This window comes from Mirounga leonina, unplaced genomic scaffold (genome assembly GCF_011800145.1).
Source record: "Mirounga leonina isolate KUSES-001 unplaced genomic scaffold, KU_Mleo_1.0 Mir_53, whole genome shotgun sequence".
Classification (NCBI taxonomy): Eukaryota; Metazoa; Chordata; class Mammalia; order Carnivora; family Phocidae; genus Mirounga; species Mirounga leonina.
The window spans coordinates 39,863,596-39,883,841 of record NW_023270807.1 but is presented as its reverse complement, the minus strand read 5'-3'; positions in this window follow the sequence as shown (position 1 = coordinate 39,883,841).

Below are 20,246 nucleotides of genomic sequence, written 5' to 3'. Positions count from 1 at the left end.
AGCCCCTGCCATAATTTAACTGCAGCCACATCTAAGTATTGTAGCACTAGTCCAGGTCCCTCAGATTACTCTCATTGGTTTTTAGGGCTCCAGCTATTACACAGACGAGAGCATGTCTTGTCCTGCAGAGTCTACCAATGGCTTTCCTGCTCCTGGCTTCTGAGCTCTCTGATCTCCTATGTTTGGAGACATGACCCTTGCATCTGGTCCTTCTTGAGGCCATTTGGTTCCATGTGAGATTCCAAAGATACTGTTATGTAGTCATTGACCTGCCTGCTTAGGCTTACATTGGTTTTCTGATTTGGGGATCTCTATCCTGACTTCAGTGTCCAGTACTCCTGGTTCTTTTTACTTTTCTCTTTAGATTATTCTCTTCTAAGAGTTGCTTTTGGACCTATGTCCCAACATGTTCCTATGTATTCCATCCCATTCCCATTTGCAATGGTCTGCATGGTGTGTCCTCCCAAAATGCATTTATTGAAATCCTAACACCCAATGTGATGACATTAGAAGGCCAGGCCTTCGGGAAATGATTATGTCATGAGGGTGGAGCCCTTATGAATGGGGTTACTACTCTTATAAAAGAGATCCCCCAGAGTTCTCTAGCCCCTCCCGCCATGTAAGGACACAAGGAAAAGTCTACAACCTAGAAAAGGGTCCTCATCCAACCAAGCTAGCATCTAGTGATCTTGGACTTCTAGCTTCTAGAACTGTGAGTAGTATGCTATTTATGAGCCACCCAGTCTGTGATATTTTGTTATAGCAGCCTGAACAAACTAAGACACCATTAACTGTCATTCAAGGTATTGCCCGAACCTTAGTTAAGACACACCAATATAGTGGTTCTCAGAGTGGGTCCCTGGACCAGTAGAATAAGCATCACCTGGAAAGTGGTTAGAAATGCATGTGCTTGGGCCTAACCCCAGACCTACTGAATCACAAGTCTGGAAATGTAGCCCAACAATCTGTGTTTTAACAGGTCCTTCAGTGGAGTCCCATGAGTGCTAAAGTTTGAGAACTCGTATGCAAATGATACTAATGGATATTTATTTGAAAGGAACACATTTGTCTTTATGTTTTAGGTTCAGAAACTATGAGAAGCACTTCTATTCAATCACTGCAAAGGGGAGATAATAGACTGAGTTATTGGGCTTAGTTAGGACTTGAAAGCAAAGCCTGAGACAAGAATTAAAATGCAGGTTGTTTGGGAAGCAGGAGTTGGGAAGCATAGAGGTCACTGTCAACAGCAGCAAAATTTAGCTTTGCTAGGACCTCTTAGATGAGTACAGGCGGATTTGAAACTCACCTCACATCTGCAGTTGCAGCAGAACCACCCCAGCTAACCCACAGACTTCAGTCTTAGTTGGAACCACTCGGCCTGACCTGTGAGTGTGATAACAAATGCTTGCCACTGAGTTTTGGGGCAGTTTGTTTTGCAGGAACAATTGACTGATAAAGGTGGTAATTTTTGGTCTACGTTACAGTAACCAATCTTAGACCTATATTGTTGTCTCTGGCAATTATCCCATAACTGACAAGAGAGAAAATTTTAAGCTTTCTGAAGAGGCCTCATGCTATAGAATCTAGCAGACCTAGATGGTAATAATTTAATAATAATAATAATAATAATAATAATAACAGGGCCCAGCTCTGCCACATAACATTTGTGCAATCATGGACATGCTATTCAACCTCTCTGAGACTTTGTTTCCTCATCTGAAATATGACAATTATTTTACTACATCATGATGCTGTCTCAGAAGTTAATAAGATCATGCAGACAGAACACTGCTAGGTAATACAATTTTAAAAATTAATATTTATTGAGGGTTTCCTATGTGCCAGCCACTGTGTTCTAAGCAATCGGCTGGAAATGTTCTGTTTTAATTCTCATATTACTTATACAGAAACTAAGGCTTAGTTGGGTTTACATAACTCACCCACGGATACCCGGTTAGAAAATGTCAGAGTTGGGGCTCAACCCCTGGAAGTCCTTCTTATTCCAGACCCTGTGATCTTAATTTCTACAGTTAGCATCTTTGTCCTCTTTCTTTTCTTACATTTCTTATATTCCTTGCAGTCTAATACATATTTATTGTCAGAAGAAAATCATTCTTCTTTATCTGGTAAGCTAAATGTTTACTCTGAAAGCAAACAGTCAATTACCATTTTTAAAAGCAGACTTAGTTGGGCGCCTGTGTGGCTCAGTTGGTTAAACGACTCTTCGGCTCAGGTCATGATCCTGGAGTCCCAGGACTGAGTCCCGCATCGGGCTCCTTGCTTGGCAGGGAGTCTGCTTCTCCCTCTGACCCTACCCCCTCTTGTGCTCTCTCTCTCAAATAAATAAATTAAAAAAAAAAAAATCTTAAAAAAAAAAAAAAAAGCAGACTTAGTAGCACCCAAACCAGGACACCCTCAAACCGGTGGTGTCCTGGTAAATATTTATCAACTAGCTCACTTCCTCATCCCCAGCCATTTGTAACAGTTGCAGATTTCCATGGTGTAAATATCACCAGGCCTGATTTCAAACTACCAACGTCTGGGTCCGTGATCATAGCTCGGGAAGAAATGCGCTTGAAGGGGCTGTCGGGAGTTGCTACCGCACACCCCTGCCCTCAAACCCACCACATAAAGGGACTACTCACATCCAGGAAGAGTCAAACTAAGTGTAAGCAACTCAACTTCCCTCCAGATGCCAGAGGTAGTAATCAGCCTGAGGGGCCATAAATTTGCAAATACAAATAGCCTCAGAGCCCAAGCAATGAATATTACTGTAATGCAGGCAGAAGTGTTAAGAGAATAGAAATGGTGGAGGCCAGTGATGAGCCAAAGAGACAGCACAAGCTATTGCAAAAAGGGATTCAAAGTCAAATTTTTAAAAACATGTGCCTGCTCTATGCACACATACATATGCACACACACACACATATACACAAATCTATAAACTGGAAAAAAGTGTGAGCCACCGGTCTTCAAGTTCTGCTTCTCTGTGACTCAAAATTTGAGTAATTAGACTGTGAGGATTGTATGCAAAATAATTATTCAGGAATCTTCAAAATAAATTCTGCTCACGTAACCTTCATCATGGTCCTATGAAACAATATTATCTTCACTGTAACAAAACAAACTCTTAAGTGACAAAATTCTATCGATGTCTTCATTCCCTGTTATCCTTAATTAACCCAATATAGCAAGCCAGATGTCTGCTTTGAATTTTAAGCTGCATTTTTTTGTAGATTCTATATTCCTTGTGAATACAAAGGTGCCCTGGTTGAAAATGTTAATCTCCAAAGCAGTATTAGTTACTAAGCTACCAACTCTATTTCCATGGTTTTAAAAACTACCTCAGACAGAGATTTGGAATGAAGATCTCCAAAATCTGAGATCAATCAAGAAATCACTCCCTAAAAATCTTGTTAGCTCCATTAAGTGTTTCCATCTAAAAAATGAGTTTTACTTTAGAACAATTCCAAATCCTCTGAATTAATTTTCCATTTTCCCTTTCACTGTTCCAGCACTTCTTTTCATATATGCCTCTGTTTTTTCCAGCCTGGCAGATATTTAAAAATTTTAATGAGTAAAGTCAAGTTCTTAAATTAATTCAGAAGAATAGGATTAAACCAATCTATTCAGGCCAGTGAATTATCACTTTAAATTAAATCACCAAGCAACCAGAGTCCATATTCCTATAAAACTCAGCAAAATACACCAGAGACTGTCTAAACATTTCATAATTTTTCTGGAATTTGCTGTTGTCGGTATTCACAATCTATATAAATGCATGGGGTTTTGCCAAGGAATATAATCTTAAATGGTCAGCTGTCCAAATCTTATCAAAGTCCATCTGAAGGAAAGTGGTATTTATGGCATACGGTCTGAAGCATATGTAGGCACCCATTCCTGTAAATCAAGGACTTCCACATTGTGTTCTAGAATTCTACAGTTGGGTTTTAAGAACAAGGGCAGGCTGAGGTGGCAGATTTCAGAGTGTCTTAGTCCCACATAAATCAAGGAAGTTTGGTTTTATATATTGGGATTCTGCCAAAGGTTTCATTTGAAAAGAAAGGAAGGATTCTGATAAATATATAAAAACCAGCACTATAATAAGGCTAGATTTTATACTTAAATCAACAGGAATCTTTGTTATTACACTATGCACATTGATTCCAGGATAGTAATGACCTTGATCATTGTTATTAAGCAGCGCACCGAGAAACTGTACCATGAAACCTTCAATGCGATTGCAGAGCAGTCACTGAGGTCTCTTTCCACTGCATATCTCAGTGCCTCCCATATGTAGCAACACTTGAAAAACTATTTTAGAGTTAAGGAATAAGCAGAGCTTTACTTTATGATATTGGAGAAAGTATATCTAATCACATACACCTTTTAACTTCTGCCTCCTAGAAACTTGGAACCAAATGCATGTCTCAGAGATAACCAGTTTATGTAAATAACTTTATGACTTAAGGTTCTGGTTTCTAGTTTTAATTTCAATTAAAATGAAATAATTTTAATTACTTTTTCTTCAGATGTTTATTTCTACTTTACCAGGTTACATTTTAAAACTATTTTATCATACGTTATATCATTTAAGATATAAGTTTGATGATATGTAACAGAGAGCTGAAACAGCTTGTCAGAAATGTATTTCTATCTCATATGAAAGGGCTTTGCTCCATGAGATCATCCGGAGACTTGGGCTCCCCCTATCTTGCTGCTTCCTCCAACCTCAAGTGTGGTGCTCAGTTGCATGATCTGTGATGGGAGTCATCCATGTCCACAGTCCCACACATAACACATTGGCCATATCTAGTCATGTATACAATCTTTATGATTGTACCTTCACCCGTGGGTTCTACTGATATAAAAAAAGAAACAAAGACTAGATATTGAAAGAAGAGAAGAAACATTCATTTTCTTAGTATTCTAGCCTATATCATTGGTTCTCAAACATTAGCAGGCACCAGATTCCGCAGAAGCACGCTTATTTAAAATACAAATTTCTGGGCAACAAACACTGGCTTTCTAACTAGAGTTTCAAGGAGAGAGGACTGATAATCTGTATCTTTAATCATTTTAGAGGATTTTGATCATCAGGTATATTTGAGAAACCACAGAATAAATTTTTTTTTTTTTTATTTTCAATAAGATACCTATGCTGAACTAGGTAATTCAGGTATCATTATCCCTTTAAATCATGTTGGAAGATAAAAAGTAACATGGTAAATAATATCACCCCCAGGCTTATCTTCAACATCCAACACATACCCTTCTAAGGACCTCTTCTCCTTTCCTGTCAATCTTTCTTTTTAATGCATGCCTGCCGTTTCCTCCTAAATTAGGGGTTTTCATCACAGTCCTACTTGAGTCTACCTCTTCATTCCTAAATGCAACCTTACTGGAACTCCAACATTATCTTTGGCAATACCTGGTGCCATGAGGAAACAGTCATATTGACAAATAGCTACACCGCAATATGACAGTTGCTATTTTGGAGGCAAGTGCAAATTGCTCAAGATGGATAAAGTGCTGGCATCATGGACATCTCAAAATGAGCCTCAGTTTGAAGAGAAAAAAAGCAAAGAAGCCCAGGTCGTAAGGACAGCAGAGTCACAGAAGGCCAAAAGTATGTAAAGGCTTTTTACGGCTCACAAGGCAACATCAAAACACTCATCAGAAACCTATGGGGAAATAATGTACACCCCCCTCCTAATTCTTCCTAAAACCATTGTCGTGCTATTGTCAAGGTGGCATATAGATTGACATCTCTCCAGAACTCCTCTTCATCAACTCCCCATGATGCTTGCTGGTCATCACCAGAATGAATCTTCTCTGCTTGAATTCTTAGGCTAGATCGTTCAGAGAAACAACGGTAAATGTGTCATTGACAGGGTTCTCACTGGGCTCACCAGTCCTGTGTGTTATACGCCAGCAGACATCATGGCGAGAATAAACAGTGCTCCCTCCCAAGGCTCCATGAGACAATTTCTGATTTGCTCCAGTAAGTTTGTACTTAATCACATTAGTTGTGTGTTTAAACTCCACAGCGTTCTAAAGTATGTGTATTTTCAGTTGAAACTTATTTATTTCTAACTTTACAAAGGGATGAGAAATCTGAATAATAGTACAGAAATAGGCTTAATGCCACATTTTCAGCTCACACATAGTCCAGAAAGTAAGATCTACTTCTCCTTCTGTCTTCAGACTACAAAACAGACACTTTCAAAACCATATGTACAAGGAGGTTAACAGCACAGCTTGATATACGTAGCTAGTGTGGGGTTGAAGCTATGTCACTAAACAGGTGATCTAAAGGGAAAAAAAAACAAAAACAAGAGTCCCAGTATATATCTCCCAGTGGACCTCAGCATAAAAAGGAGTCTTAAGAGGGCAAAATCTGGGGTGCCTGGGTGGCTCAGTTGGTTAAGCGACTGCCTTCCGCTCAGGTCATGATCCTGGAGTCCCGGGATCGAGTCCCGCATCGGGCTCCCTGCTCCGCGGGGGGTCTGCTTCTCCCTCTGACCCTCCCCCCTCTCCTCTCATGAGCGCTCTCTCTCTCAAATAAATAAATAAAATCTTTAAAAAAAAAAAGAGGGCAAAATCTGAAAAACAGAACCTTTAAAAGCAACACAAATAGGAACAGTAAAGAGGATTTGCGAGTTGGCGCTCAGGGATGCACGTTCAAAATAAACAAGCCCAGACTGTCCTTAGTATTAAAAAATAATGACATTTGATTTGAGTCCTTGCTTTATGTGCAACTGTAACACTTAAGAAGGTGATGTTTTATTCATAAGTGAAATGAGTTTGTGATACACAACTTAAAAACACAGAGTTCTTTCTAGGAATTAAAGCTTAATCTCATTTTCTATTGTGAATTAGGCATACCATATAGTCACTAGAGCTAAAATAATTCAAGAATATTTAACCATTACATTTCTGCAATGAAATACAATGAGTATTAACTATTAGAAATTAGGAAATAAAGAAATAAAAGCAACATTATTAGCATGATAGAATTATTTATCAAAAAAATTCCAGACAATCAACATAAAAATTACTAGACCTAGAAAGTTTACTAAGTGGCTGGACACCAGAAAATAAACAAAAATAAATAATTTTCCCATATGTAAGCAATTACTATTTAGGAAAAAAAACAATAAAACACTAATTTAAATACAAAGAAAATATAAAACAATAATATAAAATGCCTGGGAACAAAAAAATATTAATTTTAAGGAATCTATAAAAAATAAAAGTCTAATATTTTATGAAAGATGTAAAAAATATTTGAATAGGTATTGAACCAAATTATGCTCATTATTTAGAACACTCAATATAGTAAAAAATGTTGATACTCTACATATTGATTTTTATAGTTATCCAGTATAATCCCAATAAAAGTCAAAATAGAATTTTTTGATATGTATTGAGTTGATTCTAAAGTTTCGTAAAAAAATAGGCAAAATAAAGAAGAAATGTTGGGGTTTAAATAAGCAGGGATTGTTAATAAGCACTTTCAGATTTTAAAATATAGTATGAAATAAATATTATAATTATTATGGTTAATAATATACAATGGAATAAAAGAGATGCTGAAAATCGAATTAAATATAAAGGCACATATCCTGGGGCACCTGTGTGGCTCAGTTCGTTAAGCATCTGACTTCAGCTCTGGTGGTGATCTCAGGGTCCTGGGATCAAGCCCTGAGTGGAGTCCCACCTGGAGCCCTGTGTCAGAGCTCTGCGCTCAGCAGGGAGTCTGCTTGTCCCTCTCCCTCTGCCCCTCTTTCCCCCACCCCCGTCCCCCATCATGCTCTCTCTCTTTTTCTCTCTCTCTCTCTCAAGTAAATAAAAATCTTTTTACAAAAAGGCACATATTCTTAGGAATCAATAAGACTCTTCAATAAATGGTGCTAGAATATAGAAATATATATAATATATATATATATATAATATAGAAAAAATATATAGTCTTCACATTACTTACCAAAAAACTCTAATGGTTTAAAAAGCTGATTTTAAAAATTAAAACCATGTTTCAAAAAAGAAAGAAAATATAGGTAAATGGTTACATGATTTTGGAAAGAGAAAAGACTTTAAATACAAAATAAAAATAAAAAGATCATTTGATTCACTTTATAAAAATTTAAAATTTTATTCATAAAAAAAACACAATAAAACATTAAAGGGAAGACGACAAGCTAAGGACAAAAGTTTCCATAAAATATATAGCTGGAAGTGGGCAAGATGATAGTCTTGATAAATATAAATTATTTTGAAAAACAGAAACACCCTAAAAGAAAAATGGCCAACTGTAATTTTAAAAGAAATACTAATGGTCATCAGGTAAGTAAAAAAAAAAAAAAAAATCTTGCCCTATCAATAATCAAAATTCTACACATTTAAACAGGGATGATGTAAATTTTTTAATTGTGCAAAGATAATCGTATGCATGGTAGGTATTTATGAAAACTCATTTATAAAATAAAACAAAAAATGAAAAGAGGCAAACTCCATTGTTATGGGATTGTTATGGTATATCAAGGTTCATACATACTTAAAAGGGGTTCTGAACACCAAATTTCACTTGAGGGGGATCCCCCCACACACAACCAAGCAATGCTCTGGGATACCAGGTGAATGTCCTACAATTTAACACAATTCTGATACTATTTACTTGAGGATAGCCTCAGATTCCACAGGTTAAGGGCTCAGTCCCACGAGACTGCCCCCAACTCCCAATTCAAACATCAATCACAGATCCAGGTTATCATCTGTGCTTCTGACTGACTGGCTGTAGATCAGAGATTCCAACAACCCCCTCCTTAGGTTCAACTAATTTTCTAGAGCAGCTCACAGAAGTCAGAGAAACATTTTATTTACTAGGTTACTGGTTTAGTAGAAAAGGATATAATTCAGGGACAGGTATCTGTGGAAAAGACACATAGGACAAAATATCAGGAAAGGGCAAAGAGCTTCCATGCCCTCTCCAGGTGCACCAATCTCCCCAAATTGCCATGTGTTCACCAACCTGGGAGCTCTCTGAACCCTGTCCTTTGGGGTTTCCTAGGGGCTTCATTGCATAGGCATGACTGATTAAATCATTGCCCTGTGGAACTGATTCAACCTCCAGCCCCTTTCTCCTCCCCAAAGGTCAGGGGAGGGGGGCCTGAAAGTTACAACACTCTAGTTGTATGGTTGGCCTCACAGTCGATCAGCCTCCACCATTCGGAGTACTCCAAAAATCATCTCCTTAATGTAACAGAAATGTAACTTTATGATTTTTCATCACTTAGGAAATTCCAAGAATTTTAGGAGCTCAGAAACAAGGACAAAAATCAAATATACATTTCTTATTATAAGTCACATTACTATACTATAGAGTAAAAATTCTGATGTAGAAGTATATTTTTGACATGGGAAAATGACAAAGAGCTAACTGAGGAGTAAAAAACAGGTTACAAAAGAGCATGTCAAAAACAATTCCTTAAATAGATGGATACATGACTGAAAGGACATAAAACAAAATGTTAATTGTGGTATTCCCTAGATGGTGAAATTATCAATAATTTGTTTCCTTCATAACTGTTTTTTCAGATATTTTGCATTGAAAACATTTTTCATTTAGAATTAAGCAGAAATACTAACAAACCCAGAGACAGAAATTGTGAGGACACCTGTGATCGTTAATGTTTTAGGTATGAACTTGACTGGCTGTGAGATGCTCAGATTAAACATTATCTCTGGATATGAGGGTGTTTCCAGATGAGGTTGGCATTTGAATCAGTGGGCTTTTTAAAGTAGATTGCCGTCCCCAATGTGAGTGGTCATCATCCAATCCATGGAGAGCCTGCATAGAACAGAGGGTGGGGAGAAAAAGAATTCATCTTTTTTTTTTTTTTTTTTTCTGCCTCACTTATTAAGCTGGGACATTTCATTCATTTTTTCTGGCCCTTGGATTGGGATATACACCACAGGCTTTCCTGGTTTTCAGATGTTCAGACTTAGACTAAATCACACCACTAGACTACCAGCTTTCCTGTGCCTGAAGCTTGCAGACCACAGATTGTGAGACTCCTCAGCCTCCATAGTTGTGTGAGCCAATTCCTAATAATAAATCTACATCTATCTACATTTAGATATATGTAAGACTATTCATATATATCTATTCCTATCCATATCTATTCGTATATATCCTGGTTCTGTTTCCAATAAGGTAAACACTTGAAAAGCATGGATTCCTGTGCTCTTGATTTAACCAAGAAAGTTAAAAATTGGTTATTAAGCTAAAGGAAGTAATCCAGCTGTTTAATCCACTCAAATAAATATCTAGATAGGTGGCTTAATTTTTCACTTGAAAATTATTTGTCTGATATTATGTAGGGACAAGCTGATCAAGGTTCAGAATGTGTCCAAGTACCATTGACCACGTACGTGACTAGATCCATATATGAAACAGAACAATCAGAACTGGCTGACATTCCTCATCATCCTGCTGTGCCTCAAAAGACCACATAAATCATTTCACCAAAATCAAAGTGGTGGCCATTCTCAGCCATTCTCCGCTACTACTGGGAGTGGCCAAAAGAGGTGCTGACTCAGTTACCAACGGAACAACAAACTGAAAAGTGAAAAAATCCAATGGCTTGATCTGGGAAAGAATGAAACAGTAACACACAGCTTGGAATGAACTGGAAAGGTTACATTTCACCAGTTCTGGAGCTGTTGGAGATAGGCCTTTTGTGCTATAGCTACTCAAGAGTTTCTTCTGATTTGCTGAAGTTTACATCAAAGAGGGATAAATTCTGTAACTCTTACTTCTGTATAACTCCACTTCCCTCATCCCCAAGTGCATTGCTTTGCACTTGCCTACTGCCATGACCTTGTGATCCACCTCCTTCTCTCGCATCTCTAATCTAGGGGGTCTTCAAAGTGAGGCCCACACACCCAAGGGGCTGGGAGGTCAATCTCCTTGAGTACTGGAAGAAATATTAGATCTTCTATTTATACTTATTTTTATGCTTAAAATTTAATGAACATAAAATAATAACACATGTCTTCATATAAAATAGGAAGCTAATATAGATCACCTGAAACTGGATTCGCCTATTGGTAGGTGTTGAGCCAAAAGATACAACCAAGCCAAAGAAGAGGAAAAGGAAGGTTTTTACTTGCAACAAATAAGGAGAACACCGGGGATAATTCCCAAAGTAGTGTCTCCCAGAACAAAGAACTGAGGAACTTTTAAGCAAACGGTTCATACGTATTCATGAAGGGGCTTGTACAATGGGGAATTCAGCATGGAATTGGAGCAAAAGTCATCTGAACGTGACACAGCCCAGGTCTTCCTCAATCAAAGTCACGAGGGCCGCAAGGGTCAGTATCGTCAATTTTCTGGCTCCAATTGGTCAGGTATTTGAGCGCTCAAAGGGATTTAAATCCCGCAAAGATAACTCAAGAATATGCCTCGGGCAAGTAGTGCCAGTCAGGCAGAGATCACAAGACAGCCAGGGACCTAAAATGACTTTTCTTATGTCAAGAAAACTATTTCCTGTGTGCCTGGCCAGCTCAGTCAGTTAAGTGTCTGCCTTTGACTCAGGTCATGATCCCAGGGTCCTGAGATAGAGCCCCATGCAGCCTCCATGCTCAGTGGGGAGTCGGCTTGTCCCTCTCCCTCTGCCTGCTGCTCCCCCTGCTTGTGCTCTCTCTCTCTGTCAAATAAATAAATAAAATCTTAAAAAAAAAAAAAGGAAAACTATTTCTCATTTTTCTTTCTCTGGGGATCCCTAACTGTTTCTGCTCACAAGACTAGTACTTTTCTCCTAGAGGAAAGCTATGAGGCTTGGTTAATGTAGAACGGGGCCTGGGGAAAAAAATAAGTCCTGAATAAAGATTAGTTATAATTCCTAACAGGTAAGTCATGCTAGCACGCGAGGCTGCAGCGTGCCTGCCGTGCCCTCTTCTGTGGCAATTATTCCAGGGAAGAGGGGACTCTGCATGGGTAGGAGCTGACAGTGATGATCCTTTCGTCACATTGCCTCAAAAAGCCATTAAAGTTGGGTTTTGATGATATTCAATTTTAATCAAACTGGTCATCATTGATTAGTGATACAAAGATTTCTGCATCAAAAATAAATAAAATGCTGAGCAAAATAAGTCAATCAGAGAAAGACATGTATCATATGACCTCACTGATATGAGGAATTCTTAATCTCAGGAAACAAACTGAGGGTTGCTGGAGTGGGGGGTGGGGTGGGAGGGATGGGGTGACTGGGTGATAGACACTGGGGAGGGTATGTGCTCTGGTAAGTGCTGTGAATTGTGCAAGACTGTTGAATCACAGATCTGTACCTCTGAAATAAATAATACAATATATGTTAAAAAAAAAAAAGAAGATAGCAGGAGGGGAAAGAATGAAGGGGGGAAATCAGAGGGGGAGACGAACCATGAGAGACGATGGACTCTGAAAAACAAACTGAGGGTTCTAGAGGGGAGGGGGGTGGGAGGATGGGTTAGCCTGGTGATGGGTATTAAAGAGGGCACATACTGCATGGAGCACTGGGTGTTATACGCAAACAATGAATCATGGAACACTACATCTAAAACGAATGATGTAATGCATGGTGATTAACATAACAATAAAAAATTTTAAAAAAATAAAATGAAATAAAATTGTAAATTGAAAATAGCACCAATGATGTTGAACATTTTTTCATGTGTCTGTTAGCCATCTGTATGTGTTCTTTGGAGAAGTGAGTGTTCATATCTTCTGCGCATTTTTTGACTTGATTATTTGTTTTTTGGGTGCTGAATTTGAGACGTTTTTTATAGATCTTGGATACCAGCCCTTTATCTGTAGTGTCATTTGCAAATATCTTCTCCCATTCCGTGGGTTGCCTCTTTGTTTTGTTGACTCCTTTGCCGTGCAAAAGCTTTTTATCTTGATGATGTCCCAAAAGTTCATTTTTGCTTTTGTTTCCCTCGCCTTTGGAGACGTGTCTTGAAAGAAGTTGCTGTGTCCATTGTCGAAGAGGTTACTGCCTATGTTCTCTTCTAGGATTTTGATGGGTTTCTGTCTCACATTGAGGTCTTTCATCCATTTAGAGTTTATCTTTGTTTATGGTGTGAGAGAATGGCCAATGTTCATAGCAGCAATATCCGCAATAGCCAAACTCTGGAAGGAGCCGAGATGCCCTTCAACAGACGAATGGATGAAGAAGATGTGGTCCATATATACAATGGAATAATACTCAGCCATCAGAAAGGATGAATACCCACCATTTGCATCGACATGGATGGAACTGGAAGGGATTATGTTAAGTGAAATAAGTCAAGCAGAGAAAGACAATTATATGGTTTCACTTATATGTGGAACATAAGGAATAGCATGGAGGACATTAGGAGAAGGAAGGGAAAAATGAAGGTGGGGAAATCAGAGGGGTAGAGGAACCATGAGAGACTATGGACTCTGGGAAACAAACTGAAGGTTTCAGAGGGAAGGGGAGTGGGGGGATGGGTTAGCCCAGTGATGGGTACTAAGGAGGGCACGTATCGCCATGAGCACTGAGTGTTATACACAAACAATGAATCATGGAACACTACATCAAAAACTAATGAAGTACTGTATGGTGACTAACATAACATAATAAAAAATAAATAAATAAAATAAAGTAAATTAAGTGAAAATAGCACTAAAATTCAAACCCAATCCCAGAGAAGAAGAAAAATGCTGCATTAATATATTTAAGCAGCCACATTCTGAGGTAAAACATGATGAACTAATCAAATCTAATGCGGTCATCTAATTTTCTCCCTATGGTAATACTGGCGAATATAAAAATTCTTACCCACACATTTAAAAGCTCAGGAATACATTTTGCACTTATTTAGGATTTTTACAAACAGTTTCAGTGGGTATGGAGTTGATTTACTAAAAATTGAAAATCCTACAACTTCCAATTTTTCTGTAACATCTGCCTGATATCAGGAGAAACATAAATTTCCTAGCCAAATCTTAATACAAAACTTTCAATAATTAGAGGACAGGATTTAAAAGTGAATAAATATTATGAAATTTGAGTAGAGTAAAAGCATGAAAATTGAATAAATATTGTAGCAACTAGGGCAGCAACAGAATTAAAGTATCAAAACGAACTGAACTTAGACCAACACTTTAGATAGCTCTATTGCAAAGAATAGACTACGGGGTTGGTGGGGTGTTTTTAAGAAATATATTCAATTACATTGTTCTCAATAAAAACATACACAAATTATATGTAGTAGTAACATTTTATCACTATCTTAATTTTATACTAGGAAACAAAACTATTTCTCTGTTAATAATAAAATATATTTTTTAAAGATTTTATTTATTTATTTGAGACAGAGAGAATGAGATACAGAGAGCATGAGAGGGAGGAGGGTCAGAGGGAGAAGCAGACTCCCTGCCGAGCAGGGAGCCCGATGTGGGACTCGATCCAGGGACTCCAGGATCATGACCTGAGCCGAAGGCAGTTGCTTAACCAAATGAGCCACCCCGGCGCCCTGTTAATAATAAAATTTAAAAGAATTAAGAATGGAATCTATTTCTCTTTTGTATGGTTTTATAAGATACATAATTTTAGTACTATAATACTTTAGTCATGTAATTAATGAACAACAAATACAAAGTGGGTTCATGAGCAATCAAAAAAGCTGAGATAATAAACACTGCTATAGTCTTTAATTCTCATTGCTGCTAAAGTTAATTCTCTTAACACACACTTGAATCATGCCATAGCTTCTTTAAAAATCTGTTAATGGTTCCCCATGGCCTAATGAACAAAACGCAAACTCCTTAGCAAAATATATGAGTGACTGGGTCAAACATTTTTAGCCTAATATCTATCTGGCCTTTCCCACTCCCTCAGACATGATTAATTGCCCATATTTCTAAAGCACTTGACCTGTAATTCTAGCATAGCACTCATTTTACTCTGCAGGATTACAATTTTCCTATGTGTTACATAGGAAAATAACTTATTCTCAATAAATGTAAATGTGATACAACACTTGTAACTTCATTTGATCACCTTTAATTAATTCCAAGACACATTCAAATGTTGTTGCCTCTTAACATCTAAAGCATTTTTTCCTATTCTGATGATTTTATTTTAGGATGAACAGAAGTTGTCTCTATTTGGTTTACAAAAATATTCCCTCTCTTGAAAAAAAGGGGGTTTTAAGTGGCCTAGAAGTCTCAATGTCGTGTAGGATTTCCCTCTAGCACTACTCAATACATGGCAGAAATCACTCTGGGTAAAGTTTACCTTCCCCCTTCCTGAGAAATTGAGTTAACCAAGCAATTAAAATAAGTATGATTAAATTTATAAAAAGCCCATAACCACAAAGCTTGGTGGATGGTGTAAGGTTCTGGAAATTGATCAGCCCTTTCACAGATGCATTTCACAAAAGATCCCACCTGTGGGCTGGGATAATGTGGAAAACCTGGAGACTGGCAACCAATGAGAGCAATAACTAGGAGTTGTTTCTGATATAAGTCATTGTGGCCTTTGTCTATGCACACTCAGAGCATTTTTTTTTTAATTTTATTTTATTATGTTAGTCACCATACATCATTAGGTTTTGATGTAGTGATCCACAATTCATTGTTTTTGTAAACACCCAGTGCTCCATGCAGCACGTGCCCTCCTTAATACCCATCACCGGGCTAACTCATCCCCCCACCCCCCTCCCCTCTAGAACCCTCAGTTTGTTTCTCAGAGTCCATAGTCTCTCATGGTTCATCTCCCCCTCCGATTTCTACCCCCTTCATTTTTAACCACACAACTCTTCCCAAATGCACACATATGTGGAAATAAGAAAAAATATCCAGTGAACATATGCGTGATTTAAAGAACAAGTAAAACTTCAAACTCTGGGGTGCCTGGGTGGCTCAGTTGGTTAGGCAACTGCCTTCGGCTCAGGTCATGATCCTGGAGTCCCGGGATCGAGTCCCACATCGGGCTCCCTGCTAAGCAGGGAGTCTGCTTCTCCCTCTGACCCTCCTCCCTCTCATGCTCTCTGTCTCTCATTCTCTCTCTTGCAAATAAATAAAATCTTTAAAAAAAAAATTAAAAAAAAAAAAACAAAAAAAACAAAAAACTTCAAACTCTTGGCAGGACTCACGTAGATGACTAAAAACAATGATTATGACATGCCAGGAAGGCAACTATGTATGTATACTTATGTGTTAAATAAATATAGTGTGATCCATATTTTGAGTTAAATGAAATGTGAACATATGTCTGTACATATTCCAGAGGCATTTCTTTAGGTGCATGGCGTGGATGTGTTTCACAGAAAGTGTCACAGAAATTCATGAGTGGGTGGGTCAATACAAAAGCAAAAGTATTAACCCAGTCCCTATAGAATACTGAATGGTTTTAGTGCCTCTGCTTGAATCCAAGCCAGAAATATAGTTAAATCCTCTGCCAAAAGCATTATTAATAAAATTATTTACTTTGAAATTCTTCCTCATTTCTAAAAATGCTATGAGACTCTGGAGAACTCACCAGTGAACTTCACTAGCATGCTTCAGATCTGAGAGCAATCACATGTAGTTATCCATCACAGAAAATAAAGACAATTCCTGAAACTCATGAATTCTGGACACAGAGAAAAAGGATGTGGAGAAACGGAAGTATACAGTGAATTTTTAATATCATTTACAGACTTGACCTTTCAGCTCTCATTTCAGCAGATGGACAGAAAAATCCTTATCATAGAAAAATACTCTATAAGAACCTTTGCTATTCAGGTAAATAAGACTTTTTAAAAATCACAATACTAATCTGGGGAAAAAACATTCTGACAAGTTTCAAATGCATTGAAGCTTTTCTACTTTTGAATTTTCAAATGATTTTGAGCCTGCTGGTATTGAAAACTATCTTTGTTTCGAGAAACCAACGTCTGTTTATAAGAAAAAATATTTAAAAGATATGCAGTGACCACCTCCTGCCTCTCCTGCCACCCACAAAACTATCTTTAAATTAATAATAATGAACTTAATAAACAGTTAATGTTTGGTATATTGGGGTACAGTGGATGAGGTGACAGTAGGGCATTATTTACCATATTCTATGTTGAAATAATTCACGAAATTAAAAATAGTGTTCTTTTCAGAGTTCATTTTTATTTCTAAAATACATCCTAGGGATATGCTCAAAAGTATACAAAATCTTATAAACAAGATTCCTTATGCTTTGAAGACATGTTCTAAAATATTTACTGATGAAATGATATGCTATCTGGAAGTTTCTTCAAAGTACTCCAGAGATAGTGGTTAAGGTTAGAGTGGTTTACAGAAGAAACAAGATTAGCAATGGTTAGTAGATGTTGAAGTGAGATAATAAGTACATGTGGGTATGTTATACTACTCTGTCTCAATTTAAAATCTCATATAGTCATTTTTAAAAATATTACGCAGATATTATATGCAGCACTATTTGTTAAAGAAAAAAATGGAAACAAGCTAAATATCCATCAATAGAACAGAGAACTGGTTATTAAATATGTATTACAACCTTATATTATCAAAATAGTACACAGCTCTTAAAAGAAATAGTATATCTATTTGAGCTGATATGACTATAAAAAATGGAAGATGCCTAAGTGAGTATAATATGTTCTTACTTGCGGAAAAGGTAGAAATGTTGATATATATCTATATCAATAACTAGATTTACTAGTTTTCTAATGTTGCTGTAACAAATTGCCCCAAACTTAATAGCTTAAAGCAACACAAATTTATTCAGAAGGTCTGAATACATATACATATACATATACATATACATATACATATACATATACATATAAGGTCAGAAGGTCAGGTTTTGCTAGTCTAAAATCAAGGCGTTGGATGTGGTACATTCCTTCTGTACGTGCTAAGGGGGAGCTCATTTCCTTATTTTTTCCACCTTCCAGAGACCACTTTGCATTTCTTGGCTCATGTCCCTTCTACCATCTTTAAAGCCAGCAGCATAGCATCTTCAAATGTTTCTCAGACTCTGGCCCTCTTATCTCCCCCTTATAAAATAAGGGCCCTTGTGATTATATTGGACAGACCTGGATAATCCAGAATAATATCCCCACCTCATAATCCTTAAATTAATCATATTCACAAAGTCCCTTTTCCCATGTAAGGTAACATATTCATTGGGTTTTGGAGATTAAGATGTGAATATCATTGGGAGGGGTATTATTCTGTCTATCACAGATATGTAAATATATACATCTTTCTAGAGATACATAAAAACTGGTAATATTGGATTCATCTGGGAAGGGAGACTATAGCACCGGTGGTCTGAGATCGGAAAGATTTACTACTTGTTGTGTATCATTTTGCACTTGAATTTTTCTCTTGTGTATGCATTATTTTAAAGCACTATATTTAAAGGGTCACCAAAATAGTAGATAATTTAGACAATTTTTTTAGGAAGATATGATTTTACCTGTCATAGAAATACAAGAATAAAAAGTTATAGTTTTAAAAGTTGACTTTGATACAAAAAAGAGCCTTTTGAGGTTGGACATTAATTCTCTTTTATTTAAAAAAAAATTTTTTAAGTAGGCTCCATGCCCAACGTGGAGATTGAACTCACAACCTTGAGATCAAGAGTTACATGCTCCACCAACTGAGCCAGCCAGGTGCCCCAGACATTAATTTTAAATATTCCTTAAATCCTGAATTTTTGGTAGCCTTTGTCTCCATTTATATTAAGATGACTCCAATCCACTTTAAGCATGAACGTACATTTAGAAAATTTAGCTATAAATTTAAAAATAGTCATCATGAGGTTAGAATTTACTCCTTCAGTACATTATTTATGAGGCTTAATTAACCCAAATGAGTATATTGTGCTTGGAAATACAAAAGATAGAAAAGTTCAGTAACAATAGGAAGGAGCTCCTTATGGTCTATCCCAGATACCACCTCCACTCTCAGGTACCATGAAGTGGCAGGTGCAACAGTGTAGGAGAGCAGAAATGTGATCTCCTTTGTGGTTAAGGGAACAAAAGTGGCACCAACAGCTATTCTGTTCTGGAAGATGGACAGCATATGTGGTGGCAGTTAGGACAATTAAGGAAAGATCATTGAAGGCTTAAAAGTACAGAGGGAATGGTCAGAACCAAACCTAAATGGGCATGAGTAGCAGTGGATGGAAGGCAACAATTTTAACCTAAGGTATGCACAGTCTGGTTTGCTATGTTCTAAAAGAAAAACAATCATAAGTCATGGACGTTATCTCCCTTCCAGTAGTTCTTAGTGCTTTTGTTTTTTACAATCAACAAGAAACTGCAACAACCAAATCCCTTTCCATTGTTTTACTCCACTTTCCCTAGATTTTAAATGTTGCAATGAAAACATCAGTTTTAAAGGTTGCTCTGTTTCTGGTTCTGATCATTAACATTCTTCACAACATGCCTCAGGAAGCATAAAATGAGATGTTCAGATTCTAATTCTTATAGATGAATTAATGAAGTAGCCAGAGAAAGATCATAGCTTAGACACCAGATTCATGAAAAGTTGGACAATGTCATGTCTCATTGTGAGACTGATATCCCAGTTGCAATTCCTCCTGCAACTTCATTCTTAAATCTTATTAAAACATTTCCCATGACTTATAAAAGGATAAATATTCATTCACAGATTACTGCCAAATTTGTACCAATGACAATTTTTTATTCTATCTCAGAGGAAGAGATAAACAAATCATGTTTATGTTAAAAAAAAAAATCATGTCACTTCCCTTAAGGAGTGTCATGGTAAGATGATTCACAACATACTAAAAACTTTTTTCAATTAACAGTTCATTGCTATTTCTATTTTTGTTTCAATTATTAGCTTTTACTGCTCCCATTCCTTTTGGTTTCTTACAGCCTTTGAGATGACTTGCACTCAAGGCCTGCTGAGAGAGGCAGGCTGGGAAAACCACAGGCATTTTCCACAACCGCTACACCCAGAGCGCAGCAAATTTTACAGCTGAGATCTGAGCTGTAGGGCCTAATGTGTCTGCTGGCAAACAGAATTCAGTATTCTACCCTTTCTCATCCCTTCTCTGCTGGCACCAGCCACGCTGCGGAATTCCAAAAGTGTCTCATAACACTATTCAATTTTAAATCATTCTTCATAAATCTCTTTCATAGCTTCATCTACTTTCATCGGCAATTTGTGATTGCCCTTTCAAAATCTTTGACAAATT